The sequence below is a fragment of the Chelonia mydas genome, chromosome 2 (assembly GCF_015237465.2).
Source record: "Chelonia mydas isolate rCheMyd1 chromosome 2, rCheMyd1.pri.v2, whole genome shotgun sequence".
Taxonomy (NCBI): Eukaryota; Metazoa; Chordata; order Testudines; family Cheloniidae; genus Chelonia; species Chelonia mydas.
This window is the reverse complement of record NC_057850.1, coordinates 187515194-187542338: the sequence shown is the minus strand read 5'-3', so window position 1 is coordinate 187542338 and position 27145 is coordinate 187515194. Positions and strand designations below refer to the sequence as shown.

At 41.9% G+C, this 27145-nt stretch overlaps 1 long non-coding RNA gene across 1 annotated transcript in view; it reads right to left on the bottom strand.

The window, feature by feature from the left end:
• LOC122464676 overlaps positions 1-15408 on the bottom strand; it is a 53976-nt gene extending 38568 nt beyond the window's left edge. Inside the window, exon 1 of the long non-coding RNA XR_006288944.1 lies at positions 14046-15408. This is a non-coding gene — a long non-coding RNA (uncharacterized LOC122464676). The remainder of the gene's footprint in view (positions 1-14045) is intronic.
• Positions 15409-27145: the final 11737 nt, after the last annotated feature.

Here is a 27145-nt window from a genome sequence, read left to right as displayed (position 1 = left end):
TGAGCCATGGAAGGCAACAAATTTCCTAGCTGTCTGACCCTGCTTCCATCCTGGAAAGCTAGGTTTTGGTTCCATAACAAGATTTCACATCTATGCATTATTTTTCATTCAAAGCACTGTCCAAATATCAAATCATTACAACATCCTTGGGAAGGAAGGTGTGAGACAAAGAGAGATTAACTCCACTTTTCAGATGAGGAAACCGAGGAAAAGTGATGTTAAGTGACTTGCCCAAGGTCATACACCTGTGGAAGAGCCAGGAGTAGAAACCAGGTCTCCTAACTGCCAGCCCTGTGCTTTAAATCACTATGCAGACAGAGAGGGAAGTCCTCATGTAAAATTAGTAAGAACGTTGTTTTAAAATTGAATTCTCCCTTCAAATACTGAACAGGAGAGATCAGAAGTGACCGAGACTGGCAGCAGTACAGACAAGCATTTTTACCATTTTAAATTCCTCACTGAACATTATTTTTATCTACCCGCATTGCATTTCAGTAACAGGACGTAATACAGAACTTCCCAACTAGTATCAAACGGGCTAATCATGATTGTACCCATAAATCTAAATTTTTGCCATATTTCTTAAATGTAAGCCATGGGGCAGAGGGAAGATATCCAATATAGGGATCTGTAGTCAGTTTCTCACACGCACTACTGTAGTGTATGGTGGCTCCTGTTTGACTTATTTAATAATAGGAAGGTGAGGAAGCCAAGTTAAAAGCTAAGCACAGGAACCATTGTCAATTATCCTATCTACTACTACTATAAACAGACAATCATGTTCTTTGGAATAATTCCTGTTCTATATTCAGAACAAGTGGCTGAGTATATAGTACTATGGATATAACATACTAATCAGATAAAATTCACTAATGTTGGTTGTTTAATGTATTTATTTGTATAACACACTGGGCCAACATTCTCCCTGGTGTGACTCCATTGGCTTCCATGAGAGCTGTATGTCTTTTGTCACAAGTATATGAATTTTATAGAGCACATGCATATCACACATAACAATGATACTCTCCAGGTGCTGTACGGTCACTGCAGCAGATATTAGTTGGGGGTAATTTAGTAATTCCCTAGATTCCTGTAACCATTGCACATATAGGAGGTGCAGGATACATGAGGGACTGCTGGCATGCAGGTATAATATATTAATGCTGCACAAATGGAGAATTTCTAGGTTATCATAACATATAAACCCACATGTTGCATTAATAGTTTCTTTGATAAGGCTACTTCTGGTATTAAGCTCTTTAATCCATTAAAGCCATGTTATTTAGGTATGGGCCTCACACAACGTGCAAATTGTATGGCTCCGATAGCCCCTGGGCGGGTAAACTGGATCTCTGCAGGACACAGCTTGGGCTGAGTTCACAGAATCATAGAATATCAGGGTTGGAAGGGACCTCAGGAGGTCATCTAGTCCAACCCCCTTGCTCAAAGCAGGATCAATCCCCAGTTTTTGCCCCAGATCCCTAAACAGCCCCTCAAGGATTGAACTCACAACCCTGGGTTTAGCAGGCCAATGCTCAAACCACTGAGCAGTTCATCCTTGGTGTAATGTCAATGGTGTTTCATCAGGTGACAAGTTCAGCCTAATCGAAAGCTCACTGACGACAATCGGAGTCTTTCCATTAACTTCAATGGGTATTGAATTAGGAGGCCCTATAACAAGGTCCTACCAATAACAGCATCCTTCCCAAGCCCTCGGCTGCCCAGTGAATAGATTTACTGTATTTTTAAATAATTGCCAGAGATGCTCAGACTCTTAGATAGATGCAGCTTGCCGTTTTACACACTTGAGTAAATAGACAGTGTTAGAATGAGGTCTCCTGAAGTCAGTACCCTAGAAAAAAATTAACAGAGAGTTTCCCTTTTATTTGTTAGGGACTAAATTCAGTCATGATATAAGTTGACACAAGTCCACCTGACTTCTTGATCAGCTATTGGGCCAGCTGTAAGATCAAGAAAAGAAATACAACTCATGCCTACAAGAGCCTCATCCTCCTGAGGGTAATAAAGACTGCAGCTGTCCCAGTTAAAAACAGAACATTGGTTTGGCTTACCATAGTTTTTATAAACAAGGTACAGCAACCCGCAGTCTCACAAACATGATCTACAAGGGGAATGGCTGAGAAACCCTAGGTAGTGTTTTTTTCAAACTCAAAAAAGACAAGGATATTGTTAAGTATTTTAAACTATAGAACTTGTTGACCTTTGCTACCAACCTCCTGGCAGGTCAGCATTAGCAACAACCGCTGGAACGGAAAAACCCTTGAAATAAATCCATTCCTTAAACATTTGAACTTCATTTTTAAAGGTAGTTAGTAACAGTCAAAGGCTCTTGAGTTCTTGCCAAAGCTCCTGCAAAAGTATGAGGAAAGAAATGTGCTTACAAAGGTTAGAGTAGAAATAGGCAAAGTGCCCCACAACTCACTTCCCCTTCTTGAGTTTTAATGTTTGAAACATGGCAAATATGCTCTCTCTTTGTATATTAATGGTGTATCATTAGACCTGTTTACACAGCAAGAGAGGTAATTGCACAGTGCCTGGTTGAACTACAAAAATATATTTTGTCGGAATGACAGAAACTTTGTGACTGAATTGTCACTTTCATCTCCTTATTGGTGATGCAGACAAGCCAAACTGATGGAATTTAGTCAGCCTGCAATAGTAGTCAGAAGAGATAGTTATACTTCATCTTCTATAAATCCAGAATAATTGCCATTGGCTTCCATTTTGTTTTTCAATAGATTCCTTTTGTCCTGTTACATTAACCTTTTTTGCTAAATTACACAAGATTCAATCATGGCAGAGTAAAATACTCTACTTTGAATCAGACCTAAAGCAAGGGGTAGGAGGAAGAAACAAAAGTGGAATGGAAAAATAAGAACGGAAACGTACAGAAATTTAGTGTTAATACCAAGCCTCTGAGTCTCAGTTCTCATTTCAAGTCTATTCCATACAGATAATAAAGCCATTTGTCATTCCAGTACCTGCACTGATTCAATATTTGATGTAAAGCAGATGATTACTTGCATTGATTCAGCTGAAACATCTGAGCAGAGCCTGGTCTGTTGGCTATGGGCCTTGCACAATTTTTGATTGTTTAATAAATAAACTATTGATTACAAAATGATGTCTGATAAATCCTGACAGACCAGATTTTTGCATTTGCAACTCTCCCCTGGCGCATATAATTAATGTTTTGGTATTATTCTGCCATTGAGGGGCAACTCAAACATGACAGATGGAAGCAATACTACACATTAGCTACAATATTACTGTCCCCTGTACAGCTGACAGTATTGTAAATAAGGACCAGTAGTTGTTTTCATTGTAAAATCCTTGGACCAGGCTGGTAGAGTTTGCCTGATACACACCACAATGTTAGTAGGTGTTGATCCTGCTGTGGACTATTAAGTGGGTTTTGTTGGCTTGATATAAGTAGGATGGGGGTGGCTTTCCTAGAAAGAGAGGATCTAGGGTGTGGGCTAGCAGCCAGGAGGAGGGATCTAGGAGCAGCCACACCTTGGGTGAAGACTGATGCTGATCTTGTGTTGTATCACTGTTAATAAAACTACACCCCAGGAAGGGGGTTAGTTTGGATTCCCAGGGTGCGTGTACTATGTATTTGGAAGCAGGCTGGGAAAAAGCACATGCTCACATTCCTATTGGCATCCCTTTCAGATGAAACTTAGCAAACAGGATCTCAACACTGAGGAAATATTTGGGCATTTACATTTTCATACAATGCTACTGTCCTAGTTAAACAATACATGCAATAGTTTTGTACTGAACTGTTTTTCAAATTAATAGATCTTTTTCCCCTTCTTCCAGAAAAAAGGGCTAGTGTTTAGCAAGCGTTTAGCCCTACTGATGGTAAAATCTCTTTTGATGTGTTGAGACACAACATTCAAAAGTCGTTACTATACACTGGATCAAATCTTGCTCATCTGATGCATGTAAGGAGCTATAACAAAGCTTTATAGACCCTGAAGTATAAGGCTATTGATCTCAGTGGAAGACCACCAATTATTGCCAGCTTTTCCATGCATCTTTGAAGTCACATCAGCGCTGAAATATTACATATTTGCATGATTGATAAATATGCCATTGTGTACATATATGGATAAATCAACCCAATCTGATCAACACCAAATTAACAATGTAATTATTATATCATTTGATTATTTGATTACTAACACAACTGGATTAGTCTATTTGATCACTAGAGAAAGCAAATAATCAAAAAGATCAGCTAATGTTGCCACCCTTTCTGATTTTCATGCACATACTCTGAATGTGGGACCCGCATTTGAAACGGGCTGAAATATCTTGAGGTTTGGTTGTAATATCATGGCTTGCCATGGTAAAAGGATGCCCAGGACAAAAGTATAGCTTAAAAGAACAGTGGAGGATCAGGGAGGGGAGAAACTGCTGATCTAGGTGTGGATTTGACTCCCTCTCTCCCACCTGATGGAGGACAAATAAACATGCAAGAAAAGAAGAAACAGGATTTTAAATTACAGATATTTATCTCTACAGGAATCTGAGCCTCCTTTAAAATCAAAAAGAGCATGCCTAGACCTAGGGGAGTGAAATATAACTCGCTATGTCCTTAAATTTTGAATGACATCGATGAACAATGTATCTGAATTCATCCTGCTTTCAGCTGAAATAAAATATGAGAATAAATCATGGCTGACGTGCCTCACCATGTAAAGTCAGCACCAATACAGATTGTGCTAGTGGAGAAGAGTGAAAGCCAGTCTTTCATTAAACGTGGCACTGCACATGTGCCATACATTTTTAATAGCTTTAAATAATTTAGGAGAAATAATGAAGACTAAGACAGACAGGAAATGGTTTGACCACTTGCTTTTGGAAACTACCTTAATTTAGGGAACAGCATAGAAATGAGAGATATATAAATATGTAATTCCTCAACTGAAGAAAAGTTCTTGTTGCCATTTTAGAAATAAACCACCAAATCTATAATTTTTATTACTGTAGCCCTAGTCATGGACCAGGCCCCCATTGTGCTAGGTGCTGTACAAACACAAAATAAATAGCTATTTTAATCCTTATATAAAAACCTAGAATTTGATACAGTAAAGCAAATCTGGGGACAGAAGGGGATAGTATTCTGTAATCTTTGTATGCATACATCAGTCTTTACTTTTGACAGACAGTCACAGAATATAGGTTTTCTGAATCTTTTCATTTTCCTGCCAGATGGTTCTTTAACCTGTTTCTCTCTCCCGCCCACGCTTCCTTCCATCATGCAACATTCATTCCTTTATGTAAGTCTGATGACCCAGACGTTCACGATGTGAATTAGAATTTAACTGTATTCCATCAGTTTTCCCTTTGCTTTCATGTCTTAAGGTTTCCTGTCCTGTTTCTCAGGTAATCTTACAGGAATGCCTGTCTATATGAACCACATGGACAGAGATGCAGTAGCTGTCTCTTACTCCAGAAAGATTTGACCCCATGGGCAGTAAAACACTGTCTATAAATAAGAAATGCCCTTAGCAGCCATGTCCAAAGACCAGGGTTGAGAGGGATGAATAGAGCTGGAATTTCAAATTAAACACCCACCACTTGCTTGTACTCCATCACTGCCAGCCTAGAGTGACATCCAATAGATTTCCTCCCCGATTTAAAAAACAAAAACAAAAAAACTTGAAAGAACAGCCAACCCTGATGTGAAAGCAAAGGAAAAAGCATCATCAGTAGGGCTGGCAAGAAAACAAGAATTGGAGTTTGCAAAAAATGAGAGGTTTCAAAATTTTGTTTTTGTTCCACATCAGGATAAAACAGAGACCTTTCAAAAAATGTGACGAACCATGAGAGAGACAGACCCCAGAATAGCCAATAGCCTGGTAGTTAGGACACTCATGTGGGAGACCCAGTTTCAAGTCCCTGCTCTGGCTGAATCAAAACAAGACTTGAACATGGATCTCCTTCATCCCAGGTTAGTGTCCTACCCACCAGGCTCTGGAGTCAGCATCTCTGTCTCCTGTTGGAGCTATTCCGCTGGTGTATAAAATAATTAAATAGTCATTGGGCCAGTAAGAGAAAGACAGACTGTATCCTGGTGCTAAAGGGAACATCCCTGGGATGGGGGAGACCCAAGTTCAAGCCCATATCTAGCAGAGCCAAGGATTTAAACCTAGGTTTCCCACCTCCCGGAGGACTGCCCTAACCACTGGGCTATCAGCTGTTCTGGAGCGGATCTCTTTCTCTTCCCCTCCCCAAATCTTGGACCTGAGAAAGTTTTATTGAAACAGGTATGTCTCCATAAACCATTTCTGTTTTGTCAAAAAATCCCAGCCAATTCTAACTATTAGCCTGCAGTCCCTCCAGGCTTGATCAGAAAATACTCAGGCAAATGTGAGAGACTTTACTCACATGAGCAGTCTCTAAGACTTCAGTCAAGACATATGTCTTGAACTGTACTTGTGTGAGGAGGTTTAGAAAGAGTCAACCAAAAGTACCGTGGCTGGGATAATGCCCGATTTATGGTCACTTTTATTAAAACTAGTTGGATTTATTTACCATCTAGCTATTGTTTCCATTCTTTCATCTGTTACCAAGAGGAACAGAACAGGATGGTGACAAACATACACATGCCTAGGGGCATACCTGGGGAACTCTGGGATCCTCTCAGAATTTGGGCTCGTACAGAGATACAGTGTGGCCCAATGCAGGGGGAATCAGAAACCTGTTCCCAGCTCTGCCCTGACCAGCTTTTATGACCTTGTGGAAGTCAGTTCACCTTTCTGTGCCTGTTTCCTCTCCTACCCTTCACCTTATCTATTTAGACAAGGGGAGGGCAAACTATGGCCCACAGGACTGATCTGGCCCATCAGGGCTTTCAATCTGGCCTGCAGGATTGCCAGCCTCGTGGCACAGCAGGGCTAAGACGGGCTGCCCGCCCTGGACCCTCACCGCTCCCAGAAGCGGCTGGCACCACGTCCCTGCAGCCCCTGGGGAAGACAGGGGCAGAGGGCTCCGTGAGCTGCCCTTGCCTGCAGGCACTGCCCCCTGCAGCTCCCATTGGCCTGGTTCCCTGTTCCTGGCCAATGGGACCTTCGGGGGTGGTACCCACAGGCGAGGGAAGCGCGTGGCGGAGCCGCTTGCCCCACCCCACCCACCCCCAGAAGCCACTGCCGGACCTGCGGGCCACTTCCAGGAGCAGCACAGGGCCAGGGCAGGCAGGGAGCCCACCTTAGCCCCACTGCACACTGCTGCCACCCCGGAGCTACTCGAGGTAAGCGGCACCAGGACGAAGCCTGCATCCCAAACCTCTCCTGCACCCAGCACCCCAACCCCTTGCCCAGAGTCCCCTAACCCCCTGCCTTGAGCTCCCTGCGGTGCCCCAACCCCCTGCCCAGAGCCCCCTCCTGCACCCCGCTCCCACACCCCAAGCCCCTGCCCTACATTCATGGCCCTGCATACAATTCCCCACCCAGATGTGGCCCTCGGGCCAAAAAGTTTGCCCACCCTTGATTTCGACTAAGCTGTTCAGGGCAGGGTCTAGCTCTCACTCTCTGCTCAGTGCTGCATATCCACGAGGCCCCAGATTCAGTCGGGGCCTCTAGGTGCTATCACAACACCAATAATAAATAATGCTCCAGGTCAGCCATTGAAGGGGGAACCTATATATCAGTAACCCCTAAATTAAAGCGAGGTACAACTAGGCAAGAGAACCCTAAGGCTTGGCTCAGTCCAGCAATCGCTTCAGGGAAACTGATCTCAATTCTACAGAGTAGAAGCAAACATTGTATCACCACATGAATACACTGTTTACATGGGATGAGTGGGCGATACCCCACTGCCGGGGTACAATCTCTTCTAATAGGCAGCTAGACCCATTTATTCCTGGAAACAACAATCCCAGCCCCTTTTTCTGATATTATACTAGGTTAGGCTAGGCACACATTCTGGCAGACCTTACGTAACTTTATCCTTGGAACTCCTTTGCACTCCCTGAGTGCGAAACATCTGCCCTCTTTCCATTCTTTCACAAAGCCTTTCAGCAATAATTTACTAAGAGAAAATGACATCTATTACAACATTGTGGCAACATACACAAGGCCGGGATTATATAGAGCTAGGAACATCTTATCCCCGTGTAACCTTTCCAAAATATCATTTGCCGACATGGCTAGAGAGGAGGGGGCAGGCCCTTGAGTTAGGCCTTGCTTTGGTAGGCCTGTGCTTTTCACTAGAATGGTGAGAGACATCTCCCCCTTCACCTTGGGAGAAGCGTACACTCTAGTCTCCCAATATTCCATCTGACGCTAACATGGGTTTCCCCTGAGAACACATCAAGGGAAGACAAAGTGTGTCTGTGTTTGTACATTTCTTCTCATCAGGGCAGTGATCTACCAAGTGCGATACTGACAAACAAGCACAATGTTAGGGTCCACATTACAAGCTACTTGCAACAAAAGGCTGGTATCACCTACCCACCAGCAGAAAGGAGGCCCAGTTCAGGGAGATGCTGGATTTTAATGGGAATTGAGAGCAGTCAGAACCTCACAAACAGAGTCCGCATGCTGCGGGATTGAGCCACTAATAGTCACTGCAGTTGATAATATTGATTTCAGTTTGGTTTTTCCCAAACATCTCTACTCATTAATCTATGTGGATGTGCAATACAAATATTTGCAAACCTTACAATATACATCAATATCCTCCTCACTCAATCAGATTTAAAATTGTTCTCCACAGCACCCAGACTCATCCTCATTTTAAAAGCCACGGAGAACAGACAGGCCTTGCAGTATGTCCTCTAAGTCAATAAAGCCTGGCTTTGTCAACCAGGGAGGACAAAGTCCAGAGCAGCTTACTCTCTTTTAAAACAGCACCATCAATGATTTCAGCCACAGAAGTATCACCTGAAAAGTAAGGCAGTTTCTCAAGTAACTGATTCCCAAATGACTTAGGGCTTCATAGGTCAAAATCAACACCTTGAAGCTGCACTCAGAACCAAACTGGAAGCCAGAGTCGATCACACAACACTGGTGTTAGGTGCTCCTTATGAGAAGCGCTGCCAAAGAAGCGAGCAACTGCATTCTGCACGGGCGTCAAGATGGTCTTCATGCACAGCGCCACAGAAAGCACATTACAACATGGATAACTGCAGAGGGAAGCATCCAAAAGGAAAGTTAGAACTTTCCAGCCAGGGAGAAAAGTGCTTTTGGCCACTAATGCTACCATTCAATAGCAGATTGAAAAGGACACCCAGATGGCACACGCACATAAGAAATGGCGGGTATACTCTCCCAATAAAGGGAGCTGAAATAACTTCCAAGTGCTTCCCCAAGCCTACTAGCATTACCTCACTCTTATCCCAATTGAGTCTCTACCAGATAACCCAGTAAATCACTCAGGCATTCTGACCTTCTTAAGATGAAATGGAAATACGTGCTTAAATATCATCAGTACAACCAGCCCACTTAAGAGCAACTCCTCCTACCTGCCAGGATCTGCAGGAGTGTCAAAATAGCATGGACTATAATCTCTCTCAAAAAACAAAACACCACAGCTTGGACTCCAAATCTTCATCCATTACCAGGAGGAGATAATCAGCCAACCCCACCAGTCCTGTCTCTGTACTATAACCAGGCCTAAAACCAAACTGACTGTGGTCCAGGAGACCTAAGGACTTCAGATTAACATTTAATACATGATCACACAGCTTGTGACAGACCAGATACGGTCTCACATGAGTAATATATCATTTGTTTACCTTCTGAAAGACCACATCAGACCACAACAGTATCCTCACTGACATCCTGTATAATAAATCAGTGAGATGTTCCCTAGATATGCTAGGACAAACATAGCAGCTGGAAGAAAAATCCAGCAGGAGTGATCCAATATGCAGAAAATACCAAGTTTAAGTCTAATTCTATGGCTTGTGTTGTACAGGAGGTCAAACTAGATGATCTAATGGTCCCTTCTGTCATTAAAACCTATGAATCAGAGAAACCTAGATACCACTTGGGCAAACACAAAACAGTTGGTTAGTCAATCTATTCTCCCCACCCCAAAACAGTGCACTTGGTCTTCAGTAGTATAGTACTCCTCACTTAAAAGTTGTCCCAGTTAACACTGTTACGTTGCTGATCAATTAGGGAACATGCTTGTTTAAAGTTGTGCAATGCTCCCTTATAACGTTGTTTGGCAGCCGCCTGCTTTGTCCGCTTGCAGGAAGAGCAGCCCGTTGCAGCTAACTGGTGGGGGTTTGGAACCAGGGTGGACCGGCAGCCCCCCTAAGTTCCCTGTGAAGCAGCCGCCCAGCAGGCTATCAATTGCCAGCAGTTCAGCTGTCCCTCCCCCCACTGCCATGTGCTACTCCTGCTCTCTGCCTTGGAGCTGCTCCCCGGAGCCTCCTGCTTGCTGTGTGGGGGAGGGGGGGGGGAAGAGGGGCTAATGTCAGGGTGTCCCCCTCGCTCCTGCACCCCAATTGGCCCATCTTCCATAGAGCAGGGGGGGGACACACGACAGATCTCAGGACAGAGGGAGCTTCCTGGCAGCAGCTACTGTTTCAGCTTGCTGGTTGATCTACTTAAATAGGCAGCATACTCAGAGTGGGGTCAGTGTACTTAAAGGAGCAATGCGCATCTCTCTCACACACACAGGGTGTGTGTCTGTCCGCCATGCTGTCTCCCCTCCCTCCATTCGTGCTGCCTTGTAGAGCGTGAGGCCACATTAACAACGTGTTAACCCTTGAGGGCTCAGCCAATTGCTAGTTCATCATTTAGCAGTAAGGCATCCCCTGGGAAACATCCCACTCTCTGACTTCACCACCTCAACCAAGCTTCACAATCATCGCTGTGTACTGTGTATTTAGAACCAGTATTAAATTGTTTGTTTAAAACACACATATATACACACACACACAGTATAAAAGTCTTTTGTCTGGTGAAAAAAGTTTCCCTTGAACTTAACCACCCCGTTTACATTAATTCTTATGGGGAAATTGGATTCGCTTAACATCATTTCACTTAAAGTCGCATTTTTTAGGAACTTAACTACAACGTTAAATGAGGAGTTACTGTAGGTACTTTTACACCAACTAAATAAAGCAGGTCAAGACCTCATGAGGTTCTTAGGAAAGAGATCTGATAACCTATGATAAATCTCCCTGCTTCAAACGTTTGATCAGTTTATACCAGATTCCAAAAAGTGGGTGTCTGAATATATTGTGAATGGTAAATTCATGACCTAACTGAAGAGGGGCTTATAAATAATGGAAAAAGGAGAAAATTATGACTTGAGTCCAATTTAGCTCTAGCAAAGTTTATAAATATGTAACACACCAGAATGTTCGGAAACGGAACAGCAAATGAAATTTCTAGTGATTATGCAGTGTTCGTGATTAAAAGAGCTCATACAGTATCAGACTAAGCAAGAAAAAACAAGCTGTGAAACATGCTCGTTCCCCGTAACCTGAAAGGTCTTCTAGTCCAATATGCAAAAGTGAGACAAGAGTTGTAAAATGGCATTATTAGCTACACGTAAATATAGATGCTGAGGATATATCTGGTGAATAGCACTGCAGGTATGCAGAGAATATATATATATAGAGAGAGAGAGAGAGAGTTGCTATAGGAAACACTTCAAAATAAGTGCATAAGACCGTCATATTAAATCCTTCTAGGTAAGATTCTGGAGACAGTAACAGTAAAATTTGTGGTATTTTCAGTTTGTTAATCTAAGCCCCAATTTCGCAAGATACTTAAGCATGTGCCTAACTTTATAGACGGGTAATCCTGCTTAAACTTAGGCACATTCTTAAGTGTCTTGTGGAAACAGCACCCTAAATATGATACCCTTTCAAATCTCTGTGTAGGGTGTACATGCACACAGGATTCACCTCCACTGAAATGCAGCCATCTCTGAGAGAGGAATCCACCTGTTTAAGCAGCACAGAGTAACACAGGAAGAGAATAAAAACACTACATCCATTTGAATCTCCAAGAGAAATTAGCTTGGCAGGATGTAGTTACCCAAACTGGAATTAGGCCTAGAGACCAGAGTTATTCCTGAGAAAAATGCCATATGACTTTTAAGGACTACACAAAATCAGGGATTTCAGTTTTAGATCTCATCCAAAATATGACACAGAGCTCTCTAATGCTATGCTGGGACACTGGTTCAGGACTTGCTTAGATGGCAGGGTGCCCCACCTGTTTAACCAACACCCCCACATCAAGCAGAGTCCTGGCTTTCTGTGGAGAGCTTGCCAATCAGTCTTGATCTTATCTTGCAAGATTTGGTGAGATCTCAGTCTGAAGTAGTATCAGCATATATGTGCAATTTAGGTCCTGTTAAACTGGAAATCCAGAGGCAACCTTACCTATGGCACTGACTTGCAACCTTATGTAGGCAGTGGCAGCTGCCAAACAGTTCCCATTATAACACTACATTTTCACTGTAACTTGTCAAAGCATTTGCCTTTTGGGGTGACATTTCCCTTGCTTGATCTCTGCCCATACAGAGGGAAAGTTCCTTCAGGTATCGTGTTTTGGTTTGGTGGGGGGAGGGGGGGCAAGAGAATTGTTTTTTTGGAGAGTGAGAAAACCAAACTTTGTTTTTTTTTTACAACAGAAAAAAAAAAGGTCAGTAAATGCAACACAGCTGAGTTAATGTGCTGTCAAAACCTTAATTTTCCTTTACTTTCCATGATAGCAACGTATGAATATTGTACACATCTTTCCTCCAAACAGCATAACCAGTTACAAATATCATGCACTTTTGACCACTTCACCTTTCCCTCTGCCCACGTAATTCATCTGCCAGATCTTATTCTAACATTCGAAATCAAACAGCTACTTCAAACTATTAGAGGGACGTTTCCTCCTTTCCCCATAGAATGTTCAATTCTCTCTCTACCACCAAATTAAACAGATTTCAACGTTCATGATGAGTAATATTTAGTCCTGGTCCAGTGTCAGATTTAAGGTCCAGTATCTCATGACCATGCAGGGCTTGAAACCACATATTTTGTATCACTGGAAATGCGAGGGTCATCCCTTCCCTAATGGACACCACAAGCAACTGCTTGCTTCTAGGTGCCAAGATATCAGATTCAACACGGACATTTTATGCCTATAAAAGCTAGCTTGAGTAAATTCAGAGTTTTCTAAATTATTGGTTATATTTTCGGTCTCTGACTGCATCATGATACCAAGGCATTCAACTCTGCAGGTGAACTGTTGCAGCTGCACAGTTGCAGCCAATAAGTAATAATAGAGCTGTCTAAAACATTTGTAAAACAGTTTTCCTGTCTGTTAAGTGGACTATACACAGTATACAATGTGATATATGAAGCTTTTGTAAACTCTCATATGGAAGACCTGAATAACTCACTCATGGCCTTACTACTTATGGTGATAAAAGCTTTATTCCCCCATTTGTATACACACACACACACACACAGTAATATAAAGGTCAGACTAGATGATCTAATGCTCCCTTCTGGTCTTAAACTCTATGAAACAAGCTCAGACAAAGTAATATAGAAGACTACATCATAAGAAAAATAATTAATAAACTTTCTGCATATGGTAAGATCTAGGACGATGATGGCGATTATGTATTCGCGACAGCAAGTGTGCATTATTGAATGTGCAGACACACACAAAAGTCACGATCATACAAGTTTTATGTAGCAGAAGTAATTTGCAAACCAATACTAAGACTAAAAGACTGTTTCAACCTGGAGCGAGCGAAACTGGATAAATGTTAATCCAGCTGAGAAGTGTCAAAATAGCTGACGTCAAAACAACTGAGGAATTACACATACTGGTGAATGAACCAAACCAAGTCAGAGACACAAAGATGAAATGCCAGACTGCCCACAGCTTATTATCTGAATGATTAATGGAATGCTTGAGACTCATTTTGATTATTAAGAGCCCAGTATATTTGAGAAGCAACAATCTTATCTGCAGTAAGTCCATGCTGATTCCCCCAGGGTTTGATCCCGTCAATAAAGTGGAAGAAATCCTTACCTTGGGGAGCAACTGAGCCAGTTGCTACAGTGAATTCTCACCTTGGTATCAGAATCACATGGATCCTTCTACTTGCTGTGCCAGTGGTGTCAAAATTCAATTCACATCTCATTCTCCAAGCTGATGAGTTGATAGAGATCCTAAGCAAAGGAAAATACCTGACCATCTTGGACCTGTACAGTGGATATTGTTAAGTATCCCCACCTGAGCCTACAGAAGAAAAAACCAGCAGCTTTCTGTACTACTTTTGGCATCAACTGTTTTGTTGTGATGTCTCAGTTTAGATGGAGTTTCCATAACCTTTCAAACATGGATACAAATTGTACACTGTAGGGTTGGTACGGGTTCATAGACCATAGACTCCTTTATGTGATGATACTGCAGCCTGGTAAAACTAAGGAAACGGTACTAGCTCAGATACAAATACCTACTTTCCCCATCCTTTAACATGGGACAGTAATGAAAAACCTAATGATAATATGTCACTTTCCTTTTCAAAAGTAAAAAAAAAAAAAAAAAAAAAATTAGCCTCAAGTGAGTAGAATTGTACAAGTCTGTGATCCAGGAAAACCATTAGCGCCGCTGTGGAGTAATTAGGATAGGACATGAGCAGCTGGAATGAGAATCAATTCCCACGGAAGTATGTGTGACACTGCTCGGAGGGAAAATGCCCAGGTTTTTTGCTGTGCTCCCGTGGAGGTTGGGCGCAGATCTGGGGGAGCAGATCTGGGGGAGCAAAAGGCCAGCAGCAGTAACATAGGTATGTTTGCATTCCCGTAAATATCCATGCCTTTCACCACAGTGACCAAAGTACTAGATGCTTAAATCACATGACATTTCCCCCCAAAAGTAGGAACTAAAGTACACTGGTGTCAGCATGTGAGAAAGCTTTTATGATCGTCAAGAAATAGCCGTTAAAAATCAGCATCCAATTATAGCTGTAACTCAGTCTCATCTGTATAGTCCTGAGATGAGTCATATTCCTCAAATTTAGCATCCATTTTAGTGCAGAGATTAAAAGTCCAAGAACAACTTCCTGTGTATATTGAAAGTTTTTCTCCTAAGAAATGAGATTCTACAGTAGGACAAAACTTGTTACATAGTAGGACAACTAGCTTCAACATGTTGATATGGTGAGCTCAAACAGTTATGATACGGTCACAGTTATTTTTACAAACTATGACACTAGCTTTTTTATTGTAGGGAAAATGGCTTGCTTGGCTAAACAGAAAATACTGGGGGGAGTTAACCTATGAGAAATACAGAGGAACAGAGCCTATATTTTTAAAACCCATAGTGTATCTATTGATTAGATGACCGACATATGAAGATATAAAGTTGTTAGTTTTCCACACAATGAAGAAAGGGCAGAGGGAACATATGACAACATTTTGTATTAAAATACTTCAGTTCTAATTTACTAGCTACAGAAAAAAAGTCACTCTTGTGCCCAAACTGGTTTTTACTGAGGTAAGTTACTCAGCTGCCGAAGCAATGAGCACCAGTGTAAATTTGAGTAAACATGAATTTATTAAAACCCCATTTAACTGTAAGAGTATGCAAAGCATATCAAACGTTGGTTGGACAAAAATCTTATCAAGCAATGTATTTATGGGGCAAATGCTGAAAGGGGTCTTCAACATGTATGCTACACACTGAAAAATTTCTTGTTTTTTTTTTTTTAAGATATATCTATATCATAAGATTATAGTATCTCTTTAAAAAGAAAAAAAATACACATCTTATTAAGCAAACAACTTTCATATTATTTATCAGACTTCATAGGTTCCCAACAACTTTTCCTCCTGTTCTTCCCTTCAGATTGCTGTTAGGACCTTGGACAGAGACTCAAAACATACATGAATATTATTAGGATCTAGCTTCATACCAGTATCTGAAAAGCACACTTTTCCTAGCTATATTCCATTTTTATTCCAGTTTGCCAAATTGACAGCTACATTTTTCAGCCACAGTCACTGTTCTGAAACTCTGTATGTACTGCAAGTTCTCCATTTTTCTATGCAGCAGCAGCTCTGATCTTCCAGACTGAAGCATTCTAAGCAGCAGTGTGCTAAATACACTGCAGTGTTTCAGGAAAAAAAGGCTTGTAGGAACATCACCATGGCTGGAGTTACCTTCATTTCTGTTCTTTGCAGAGAAAAAGTTGATTCTGTGGCTTTGCAAGTTTTGTAACTGCGTGTCAGATTAAGACATGATTCTGTACAATCCTTGGGAGGCACTGGAATTACCATAATGTATCACATCAGTTCCACTGTCCACCCAGTATCTACTTTGCTTAACCTTTGTGAAAAGGACATTTTCTAAAGCACTCTTGTTTTCCTTTAGTCAGTTATCAATATTCAAAATGTATTAACCATTACATATAATTTGCAGAGTTTGAGTGGATACAAAGGGGGAAAAACCATTCCTGGATTTCAAATTTCTTTACAGTGTTGATAAAAGAGCAAGTGACGGCTAATACCAGAGCACGCAGAACTTGAATACGAGTCTATTCTATTGAGTCTATGTTACTAGAAAGGAGATGAAAGACTAAGGCCCCCATCCTGCAACATACTCCATGTGGGGATATATGTATTTTAATATATTTATCCTGCATACCTTGCAGGATCCGGACCTCAATGTTTTACAGTAAAACAATTTTTCCAATATATTTCCCAGGTGTCTTTGGACATGGTTTTCAGACATGCCGTGGGCCAGCAGCTCTAAATGAAATTGAAGGGAGCGGAGAGCTCTTGGCACCTTTGAAAACCGGGTCTTTGTTTTGTCTCATTTTTTCATAGCCTAAAAAAGTCAGTTAGATCTGTAAGTAACTACTCTCTCTGTGTCTCATATCAGCTTTTCCACTATAAGACTATCTCATACTCTCCTGAACCCTGAAGATATTAATCATGAGAAGAGAGAAAAAGGGAGTCCCCACCTCCTCCAAAATTCTGCCAGAGAGCACCTTGATGCTATCAGAAAATATGAGAAGAAAATGTATACAAGATAAGTTTTAAGCCTACAAAAGAGAGAGAGAGAGAGAGAGAGAGAGAGAGAGAGAGAGAGAGAGAGAGGGAAAATGAATGCACATCCTTGATTTAAATGACAAAATCCTAACCAAAAAAAAAATAAGATACATACATGAGGTGGCCCAAATGATAGCCCTGTTGTCCCATTAATCATATTTAATGCAAAAGCCTAATAATGTTATCTTTGGTCCCAGCTTTGGCAGCCTATAATTTAACACAAGCACTTTTTCACTGTGTGAATCAGGTACTAGCGCTGTCTCTTTCAACCGCTTTTGTGAGCCTAAATTAGAAAACCGAAATGTCATTTTCTTTAGATCTGAAAGACACTCAAGGTCACTGCAAAATAATAGAGCAATTAACTTTCCAAGTAAATTATGGTACAGTAGTGCAATATACTACTTGAAGAAGCGGGTAAAAAACTAAAACTGTTCTTACAAGTGACATCTGTTTGGTTCAGACCAAAATGATAAATGCAGTTCCAGAGGCTCCTGTGAAATGAACAGCATGGAAAAGATTTCCCCCCCCAGTACAATTTTGCTAGCTGGCTTCAAAAGGCTGCTCTTTACTGCTGCTGGTTAGACAGATTTGCAGTTTGATGCTGGCGATACCAGGAAGGTGTTTTGTCAGCTTTTTCCTGTCTCCCAGTAAAATGAGCCATATTTACTTGAACAGAATCTCTGAATTTCCAAAGGAATCTTTATTCTATCATGTGAGTTTTATGGATTGTCTAAATAGAATTTTTATAATAGATTTTAATTGCTGCGAACAAGAAAGGAAATTGTCCTACATAAAACTACAATGGTAAGGGAGAAACCTTCAGGGCTTTGAGTTAATCTAGAATTATCCTACTTCTGACCCTCTCTTCTAAGTCAGCCTAGTTTTTTGTAACTAGGTTTTTAAAACACCTAATCAACACAACTGAATAATAACACAGCAAAGATAAATTAATCATCAGAGAAATCAGAGGAGGTATGCATGGTGACATACTAAATGCAATTATAAAACCATATTAAAATAATACTAGTGGCCTGATACAAGACAAAGCCAAGAGCTGAGGCTGAAAATTATGCCCACATGATTTCTGCATAGTGTATGTCAGTTACAAGAATGTGTAGCTACTTACCTAACTACACATGCAAATCTGACAATCAAAGGCACTGAAAGGATTTTAATAAAATGTTAAAATGTAAAGAAAGAAAAATCTCCTTCCCTTGGAGGCGTGTCAGGCTGCTAACACAATTCTTTGCAACTGCAGCATCATGGTAGGTGGTGTGAGAAGACCGCTCCACCGCCCTGCTCAATCTGTGTCCCTTTGGACACTTAATGGCCATCAGCTGCCACAGACACAAGCATTCCCCCATTTTTCACACCTGCAGCAACAACCTTCTTCATCTGGGTATCGTGCCATTTCAATAATCAATCTAAGGAGGCAAGCTGAATGTGTGGTAAATGGGCTACTCAAATCCCTTTACTTTTGCAGTCACAAAGGGTAACCACCACCCAGGCTAGAATAGGTTGGCCGGTAGCAACTTTCTGGTCAGTGACCACCACTCCAGTGAGACTGCAGATTTGCAAGACAGAGGCCACAGCCTCACACATTACCGTTCTTGGGCTTGTGTGTGGTAGACAGTGAGGACAGATTACCTTCATTCCATACTCGTACTTGTGGCCAGAAGAGGACGATCACAGCCCCCACCACACTAATCAGAGACAGGAACCAGTAATAAGGGTGACCAACCAGTGGGACAGCAGCCTCTGGGCAGCATGGAGAAACAAGACAGGAGAGTCAGCAGCAAGATGGAGATGAATAACAGCAGCATCTCCATTGACAGAACAAATACTAATTGCCATGGAAAGATCCTAGTGAGGGCACATCTCACACAGATGAGAGTGTTACAAGAGTCAAAGATCTTCCCCTCCCTTAATGACCTACCAGTTAGTGCGAGGAGTGTTATGAATCAGGACTTTTGCTGTGTGCTACACAATGATGAGTGTGAGATTTCCCCATATCTAATGTAGTCCAAACCTATGTTATGACAAACATCTCTGTGGAGCATCAGAGCATCCCAGCAGGATGGGGATTATGGTGTTGCACACTTCACTGTAGGTTGCACTGTTTTAGCCTGTGTTCTCCCTTGCCTAATACCGAATATCTAATTCAGGCTTGGCATAAGGCAGCGTTTCTCAAACTGGAGTCCCCGAGGGGACTCCTGGGGGCCCATGAGCCCTGCTGTGAAACTCCCTTCCTTCCCTCCCAGGCATGCCTCCAGCTCGCTGGGGAACAGACTTACCTGCCCTGACTCCCCTCTGCTCGCAGGAGCGGTGGGCATGTCCCTGCAGCTCCTGGGGCGGGGAGGCCAGGGTGTCTCGATGCGCTGCCCCCATCCTGAGCGCCGACTCCACAGCTCCCATTGGCCCGGAACTGTGGCCAATGGGAGCTGCAGGGGCAGTGCCTCCGGGCAGGGGCAGCACATAGAGACCCCCTGGCCCCCCCGCCTAAAAGCCGCAGCCAGAGGTATGTGCCAGTCACTTTCAGGAGCGTCCCAAGGATAAGTGCCGCATCCTGCATCCCTTCCTGCACCCCAACTTCTTGTCCCAGCCTGGTGAAAGTGAGTGCGGGTGAGCGATGGAGGGAGGGGGAATGGAGTAAGTGGGGGTGGAGCCTCGGAGAAGGGGCAGGGCAGGACCCTGGGAAGGGGTAAGGCAAAGGGCAGGGGAAGGGCTGAGCGGGGAGGCTTGGGGGTCCCCAAAATATTTTAAATCAAAATGGGGGTCCTCAGGTTGCTAAAGTTTGAGAACCCCTGGCATAAGGCATTGGTTAGTCTCTAACAAGTACACTGGCTCTGATCCTCCATACCAAAATGGACACGACTCCTACGGAGCATGGGCATGCTTTGGGTCTTCTGCCGGTAGGACTCTGAGGCAGAATTAAAACCTCCATCACCCTGATGCAGAGAATGACCTTAGTAGGGCTCAATACATTCTCTTTTTAAAGAGGTATGGGGTATAACTGGACAATACAATGGTCAACCACCCTGATACACAAAGTCCAAGATATTCTCTGGGTAGGCAGTGTTAGATTTTTCACCTGGGAACACTAGATTTAACCAGCCCAGCACAGGATAGGCTACTTTGGCACACACACTCTGGGTTGGGACAACTGTGACAGGTGTCACAGGGTAGCTGGACCCTGTGATACACGGAGCCCAGCTCCCCTGGACGAGAGCAGGTGACTCCAGCCCACTAATTAAAGAGGACTGGGCTACACTAGAAAGGGCTGCTAGCAGGCAGCTAGGGAGGAAGGACTGAGATAGGCTGAGCCCAGGGGAGGGAAATCCCTAGTGGTGTGGAGCTGCCTCCTGGGGTGATGGGTCCCTGGAGCAAGGGGCCAGGGAAGCAGTCCTGTAGCTGCTGCTCCAGGATGGGAGCAGAGTTGACTGAGGCTGGGAGGCTGCCAGGAGCTGGGGTGCAAGAGACTCCTGGGAAGGGTGGTCCTGATGCCTGGGGCCAAGGATTGAGTTAAGACTGTTTCCTGTTTATTTTCTTAACGGGGGGTTAACAACCAAACTTCCTGGATTGAGACTGGGCGTGGCAGTGCACACTCTGAAGCCAGGGAGAAGCAATGGCCCTGGTGACACAGGTCTTAGCATAGTGACTATTCGGCCTCTGAGTCAGCCTTGGATACTAAAATTAACGCTCTTCTTACTCTGATTTTCTCATTTACAGCAGCATCTTATTTCTCAGGCCAAGGTTTGGGGACTGGTCAGTGGGTTGATCTTCAGCCACAGCACTGCTCTCTGGGCTAGGAGGCAAACAGTAGCTAATAGATGTGGCAGGACTATGTTGGGGCCACTCCTCTATGGGTATGCACATGGATCAGCTTTGTGTCCCATTCGATTGCTTGTAGGCGGTGGTCCAGCAGCCCACAGCCATACTTGTCCTTCCTGTGCATCAACCATGTGATTTCTCAGAACTTGAGGACTCTCTCAAAGGGACTGGTTTGCACTCAGCTTTCCTGCTTCAAGAGGCATGAAGGGCAGAACACGGTTACAGTGGGCAGGACCATTAGCAAGAGGAGAAGAAAAAGGAGGAGGAGATGCTAATGCTACTTGATTAGGGGCCACTTCATTCACCTATGATTGTGTAATGCAGATTACATTTATGGGCATGGATTCAGATACACACTCCACCTGGATTACCATGCCTGACTGAGAGGACTTTGCACTTCTCTATCAATTAAAGGCAACAAGCTGAGTAATATGGCAGCTTAGGCAGATGAACAGGAGATATGGCCTTACTCAGGGTTGGGATTCAAAGTTGTCATATTTGTGGGAGTGAAGTCAGAAAACTTGCACACTAAGGAGAGACACGGTCTTATAGCCAATGTATGCCCAGGAATTAGAACTGGCAAACCTATTTGTTCGATGTTGTCCTTGTAACTGTACAACTCCGGAGAGGCTAGTGATGACCTTTTCCATAACAAAGCCTCCCTAGTTGAAGGCCACCAGGTCCATAACTTGTATTTGCCTGTGTATATTGCTGGGTTTTTCTGCCATGTATACAACTTGTGCAATAACGCTGGAAACCAATTGGCTTTCCAGACCCTCACACGGAGTGCTTCTCCTATGGCCCCTGCCTCAGACAAAACATTACTCAGCTGTTAGGCCCAATATTAGGGAATGAATAGCTGGGCTGTGGAATAACATGCTACTTTAATTAGAACTGGTCTAAAAATCTTGTGCTATTTCATTCTCACCATAATTTGAAGTCTTCATGTCAATTCCCCACACACTCAAATGTCTTCCCCCAGTTCTTCCTGTTACCAACACATTTAAAAAAAAAAGAAAAGAAAAGAAAATCAAGCATTTCCCAGCCTTGCTTTCATAGAGAGGCTGCGAATGTCCCTAATATCTACAATGAGTCAAATGATCTGAAGCGAGATCAGGCACTGCCATAATGTACTCCGATATTTTACTCCCTAGCGCAACCAGCTCATGTAAAAGAGGCAGCTGGGAAAACCTGTGCACCAGCTCTGCACTGGTAGCAAAAGGGAAACAGAAGACCTGCTTTTTCTGCATGCTCCCATTAACTATTTCAGTGGTTTTCCTTTGCTTCCTGAACTGAATCGGCTTGAATGGCTTGCATTTCTAATATGATTTATCTACCATAAACGTTCTGGTCAGTGCACTGGTAGGTAGTAGATGCTGAAGCTGCACTGCCAGAAAGAGAGTGCCATTTTCCTGAGCACATGGTCTCACTTTGCAATAGAGTAAGTTACACATTCACAGAGGACCACTCTTTACTGATCCCTTTTTTTCAAACAAGACAGACCAGTTCAGTATCAGTTCCACTCCCCCTCTTCCCACGGCTTCACCTTTATTCTCCCTGGAGCTGATGGGCATAATGCAATTCACTGAGTTGAAGTCCCGAGCATAAACAATTGGAGATATACTGACAAGTTACCTCTTTATTTTAAAGATAAAAAACAATTACTCTACCTCAGAGTTACTAATGAACTGAAATAATTACTAAAAGCCCAATTTGCACTTTCACTTAGCATAGATTAATACATATAAATTACATACAGTAATAAGATTAGAAAACACTAGAGGTTTCATAGACAGTGGCTAATTGTGTTCTCAAAGGATGTAAAGTTTGATTGGTCTAGTTTTGCAGTCCAGGGATGATTTGAGACGTGACAATGAGCTGTAATGGACTGCCCAGGACACAATGAAACCAAGGTGAGGGCTGTGGTAGTGGCTGAAATCCATGATTTTTCCTGGGAGAAACAGACCCATAGCACACAGAGACTGGGCTATATCTTGAGGTCTTTGTTCTGTTCTTACTCAGTCCTCACTCACATACTCTCACTGAAGACAATGAGAATTTGAGTGGAAATAAGTGTGGTTTTGCCCTGATAATAGCTATCATTGTCCTTGGAAATGTTTAAATACAGCCTGTATTGTACAGTGCTATATGTAGGAAATCACATATAACTCTAAAAAGAGAAAAGGAAGCATTTGATCTAGATAGCTATGACAGTTCGTGGCACAAAGATTCAGTCTGATTCAGTCTGGCAATCCTTTCTCATTGGAGGGAAGATACCAAATTCACCTTCCTTGCTTCATCTCTCTCTCTGGACTGAACCACGCACTGATTTTATCTTTCATTTGTGAATATTCTAACTGATTAGCGATAGGAAGGATTGTTAGCCACCTATTCATGGGGGGAGGTGTGAAAATAGCCATAAAGATTTCAAATGCTCTTGTTCTTGCAGCTTGTAGTCAGACTAAGTTTTGATTGCTCATGTTGGAATATAAAATGCAATATAAGGTACAATCCAATTAAAATAATCTTACTGCACAGGATCTATCCACAATCACTGTCCATGGAAGTTTTAATCTCTTGGTGCTTCTGCAACTCTATTCCCAGATTCATTTGCATAATCTTCAAATTACCACCTTAATTTACCACTTAGAAGAATTACCCACAGTGTGGCAGAATACAAAATGAGAGTCACGTCAAATCATTTATCCTGCAGAATGTTCCTATACCAGCTTAAACTTTTCTCTTTCCCCCCCCGCTTTATATTGTCCCATATGGAACAAACAAACAAACAGCATTTTGTTCTCTGAAACTTGTTTCTACCTGCTTTTGACAGTTGAATCGGTTTTATCAACAAAAAAACAAAAAACAAAAATTTCCCCACTAGAAGAATTCTGTATGCACAGACAGTAAATAATATTCTTTTTCAGGACAGCATAGATCCAGTCCTTGAAAATAGCTGTATGGACTAGTTGCTTCCATTTCCTTTGGGAACTCCAACATATACAGTACATATGGTTTCCCCAAGCTGCATTATTGAGAAGTTCCAAATAGGATTTCAGCATATTATTTTCTGGCAGTATATCCGAAGGTAAAGAGTCTGATCTTCACTTTCAGTCTCAAGTTCATTTTGCATTGCATAGATTCTACTCTTTGTTCCAGGCTATCAATTTTAGCTCCCATTTTCCCCAGTGGTATTTCCTAACGCTCCAGAACTGATGAGCACTTGTCAGATTCCTCACGCAATTCCCCCATAAGTTCCTTCAGCACAGGCAGCTTGCCTAGAAAGCTCAACCTATCAGGGGAAGAATTAAGGCACACCATATTTCTCCCAAGTGGTATGAAGCACCCTGAAGCCTTCCTCGAAAGGGGGGGTGGAGCGGAGAAGGCACATTTCATCTGTTTCTTTTTGTTTTCTCTTTGTTTCAACTGCTAAAATACAATCTCCAGCAAGTTTTGATACCAGATAAAACTTAGAAACTGAAATTAAAGTTGTCTCCTTAAGCCAAACTTGGTTGAAGATGAGGAAGCATATAGGGGAAATCAGGCCCTCATCTCTGCAGCTGCAGAACCAGTCATTATGTTGTTGCCCACACTGTGACCAAGTTGAAAGCTTACACAGGATGAAAGAATGGGAACTGGCCTGAATTGCACTTCGTTTCCCATAATTTTTCTTTTAGAAAAGTCTATACAGTAAGTTAATGCTAGCAACAACCCCTATCTGAATAGTTTAGTGGCTTTATTGTGTTTTATTTAAAATGAAAACATGGAATGTGTTGTATAAGCACAATTTTACACATGACTTCTATGGACACTCCAAGTATTACACACTACTAGAAAACGATACTTATGTGCACTTAAGGTTGTAGAAAAACACCCCTCTGTGCTATTATATTGTTTTACTTGAGAAATTGTATGTGAACGCATAAAGACTATCCTAGAAGTATATTGTGAAGAGAGCAGCGTTAAGTTTGCATTCCTTAAGATAGTCTTTTGGGAACAGGTCATGAGCCAATCTCTGGTAAAAATTAAAAATAAATCCAACCCTATGCAGCATTTTCCCCTTTGACCCTGTCTTGGATGCATGTAACTCAGCCACATACCAGCAATTTGGGTTTTGAATTTTGTTTTTAATGTGGTGCACACAGGGCCTGATCCAGCTCCCACTGAAGTCAATGGAAACTTTTCCACTAAAGTTAATGGAAGCAGATTAGACTCACTCTGGATTAAATCCTGCTTGTGCCTAGGCAGGTGTATAAAGCGGGGATAGGTAGAAAGGAATGTAGCACAAACAGTTCCAATCTGGTAATGCCTGCAGTTTGACTGAAACAGGGTATGGGCTGTCCCCGGACAGAAGATTGCTTTAACATGCATCCTCTGCATGTGTAAATTGGCACCAGTTTGAACAGGCACTTTGTTGCTGTTGAAAAGAGCAGTAAATAGTACCCTATCATGTACTCAACTGGCCCAAAGTTTGGCATCCTGTTTTACAAAGGCAAAATTGATCATGCACAAGACATACTTAGTAGCTTTTCATTATACGAGATGATGCCTGCACTCTGAGTGTTTGATTATATGGCTGGATTTGGCCCTCTGCATTTCTATTGCCATTAAAACCAAGGAATGCCAGTGTAACTGTTTTATATTAGAGTGAATATAGCCTTTAGATTTTAATTTGTTAATCTCTCAAATTTAATCAAACAACTAGCAATAGGTTGATTTACTGTCTGAGACTAAGGGTGATTCTTTAATTAGATTTAAGAATTACAACACAAAGCTAAATCATGCTTAAAAGTATGAGAATTGAAAAATGCTAACTAATATGATTCACAGATTATTTCCTTTAAAAGTTATTGTGCACATTTATTCCACAGTCTTTTCTGTAACTGTTAAAAATATCCCTCTTACCAGCCTAAGATGAGGCTAGATCCATTTATATTTAAAAAAATTGTTAAACTTCTGTTCAACCATTATTGAAGAGGTCAAAACATCTACAGAATAGATCTTTAAAAGTGCTTGTGTTTCTGTTCTAATACAAAATATTTGAAATTTAGTTTCTCATGCCCATACCAAAATTTGGGATTCTGTGTTTCTCTTGGAACAGCAGAGGATATCATGAACCCTTCAAGCAGGGAGCCCTGCATTGCTTTTTCAGTTTAATTACACAGTCAGTTGTAGTAAGGGAAACAGAAGACTGAATCCACATCTCGGTACATAAGTAAGGGAGAAACAAAATTTTCAAATATTTGTCTTTAAAAGTTACAAATATATTTCAAACCAATTTTTGCTTAAAGATTTAGGAACTTAAACAGATATTACCAACATTTCTTTGAAAGCATTCTGGTACAGTCTTAAAAATAACACTCCAGTTACTCCTCCCAGTAAAGATATATAGCAAGCTCCTGTGCATCACACACAACTCTTACAAAAAAAAATAAATAAAAAAATCACTCCTTCGATCATGGTCTTATTGAAGTCAATTGAAAAATTCCTACTGACTTCAATAGCAGCCAAATCAGACCCCAAATCTTCCATGAAAAGTTGCTACTGTACCCTTACTTCTCCAGTTGTACAGTACTTTAACCATTAAGGTGTTCTTGTTGCAATGCGCGCACACTTCGACACAATACAAAAGGGACAAAAAAATTTTTTTTTTTAAATTTGTGATGCATTTACATTTCCTGGAACTGTGAGTGTACACTGGGCTTTTTGTGCACATCCTTGGCACTTCAATGCCTAACAGCTCAAATTGCCCATGCAGGTGTGGTAACTGCCATAAAAAAAAAAAAAAAAAAAACACACCACACACAAACTGCATGGATCTTGGGCCCGAATTTTAATCAAAATCTCCCCCCCTCCTCCCAAAAGGTGTTAATAGGTTCTGGATCCTCCAACAGTGTATTTTATCAAAAGTTAATAACTTGAATGGGAATTTACACAAATCTACAAAGGGAAGATTCCTGCAACCCTGACGAGCCCCAAAAGTTCTTCTGACAGCAATTATCTTTAGTTTTCCTTCAAATCTGGATACCAAAATGTACTGAACATCCTAAAATCTACAGTACTACTTATTTAATTTGAAGAGTCAATAACTTTTAAATTACAGCATCAAATATAAAATCCAGACCCAATTTAGAGTTTCTAGAGAGATTAGTTAGAATGAGGTGCACTTCCATGGGGTGGACGTACTTTGGTGTGACATAATGTAAAAACAGGCCGGGGGGTTGGGGTGGGATTGTTTCGTTG